Source organism: Squalius cephalus, assembly GCF_949319135.1.
Source record: "Squalius cephalus genome assembly, chromosome: 3".
Lineage (NCBI taxonomy): Eukaryota > Metazoa > Chordata > Actinopteri > Cypriniformes > Leuciscidae > Squalius > Squalius cephalus.
Window position 1 is genome coordinate 57,809,226 of NC_137124.1, and position 1,927 is coordinate 57,811,152.

Genomic DNA, 1,927 nt, shown 5'->3' on the forward strand with positions numbered 1-1,927 from the left:
TTTCGTTCATCTTCGGAACACAAATTAAGATATTTTTGATTAAATCTGATAGCTTGATCACTCCACTCCTCCATAGGCTTCTAAGGGACCGAAACTTGCTGGCCCAGAAAAGTTATTAAAGAGATCGTTAATATAGTCCAAGTGACTACAGTGGCTCAATCTTAAGTTTATCAAGCGACGAGAATATTTTTGTGCGCAAAAATAAACAAAAATAACGACTTTATTCCACTATTAATTTCCTTCTCTCTGGGCCTCCAGTGAGTTCGCGTAGTGCTTTAGCGCAGCGCGTCTGTGTTGTGCGTCACACGCATCACACACATGATCAGCGTCGGCCAATAGTGAGCCTACGTGGTGACGTGCAACACAGACGGGTAATACAATTACTTTACAATCCCCCTGTTTTTCAGGTATACAAAGTTTCTTAAAGATTTCCTGGAGTCTGCAGAGCAGAATTACTTTGTTGGATTTCGTGTGCATTATTATGTGTTCACTGATCAACCAGAACAGGTTCCTGCAGTGAAACTGAGTGAAGAACATACTTTGACGGTGTTGACAGTCCCTTGTTCTAACAGATGGCAGGATATCAGTTTGAGCAGGATGGCAAGACTGGAGAAACTGATTGAGAGTCGACTTTTCAATGAAGCCGACTATATTTTCAGCCTTGATGTGGATTCAAAGTTTTATGGTTGCTGGTGGGTGGAGACTTTCAGTCGTCTGGTAGGTGTCATACATCCTTGGTTTTATGTTACAGCTCGTGAACAATTCACATATGAACACCGAGGGTCCTTATGCTGAGGGTGATTATTATTATGGTGGGGCTGTGATCGGTGGCTTAGTGAAAGACGTATATCAGCTTGTTAAAACCTGCCGGGAGCAGCTGGACATTGATGCATCTAAATCCATTGATGCAGTATGGCAGGAGGAGTCTCATTTGAACAAGTACTTCCTTTATAACAAACCCAGTAAACTGCTTTCACCCGAGTATCTGTGGGATGACAAAAAATCTAAACCAGAGGAGATCAAAATCATTCGCTTCTCACAAGTTATCAAAAACTATAATGAAATTCGTCCAAACCCTTAGCAGCTGTTAACTGAAACGTGCAAAAAACAAAACCTGCCAAATATTTTTCCATCAGCTGCACAACATGTATGCTGCCTGATGGATGAAATATTATCTGACTTATTTTTTTGCTTCACTAAAGTGCAAAGAGCAGCTTCCCAGCTAACAAAAATATGTTCTTAGAATGTTTTGCTAACATTCCAATTATGTTATGAAAACGTTATTTCTGAATGTTTTTTAAATGTTGAAAACGTCCAATTTTTTTTTATGTATTAAGAAAGTTTTTTCTTGGTTAAAACGTTAAAAGAACATTCTATTCAGTCATTTTGAAAATGTAATTTAAACGTTATTTCTGTAAGTTTTCTGAACGTGCAAAACATCTGTTTTTTTTTTACGTATTAAGAATGTTTTTTGGAGTACCTGGAGTGCTACCCACTGAGTCACTGTGCTGCCCTGTTTCTACTTATGTTTATATGAATTCAAGTGATAAAAGTGAGAACGTCAGTTTGGTTATATGTGTTCTGTCTCTGATGTATGTGGAAGGAATGTCACTGTGATCCATTAAAGAGTATAAAGTTCACTGCAGTGACCGTCAGAGGAAAGTGTCTTCACGTTCTGTTTTGCTGAGGAAAACTATAGTGTGATGAGGGGTGAACGCAGCAAAAACTTTACAGTGGATGGAAAACGTACTCAGTTACAAATGTAACCTCGGTTCTCTCTAGAAGAGGGATCGAGTACTGCGTAATATCTTACGCTAGGGGAAAATCTCTTTTCCGCAAGATATTGAAGCCAAAAAATTATCCTTAATTTTGTAATAATGCAAAACGCGTTGTAGGCGTTCGTTTACAGGCGTGCATGTATTACAAC

The 1,927-nt window shown here is 38.8% G+C and overlaps 1 pseudogene across 1 annotated transcript; it reads left to right on the forward strand.

Moving 5' to 3' along the window:
- Nucleotides 1–411: 411 nt before the first annotated feature.
- Nucleotides 412–1,081, forward strand: LOC307156277 (globoside alpha-1,3-N-acetylgalactosaminyltransferase 1-like; annotated as a pseudogene). Its single transcript has one exon. The product of its transcript is annotated as a globoside alpha-1,3-N-acetylgalactosaminyltransferase 1-like (transcript).
- The last annotated feature ends 846 nt before the right edge of the window (nucleotides 1,082–1,927 follow it).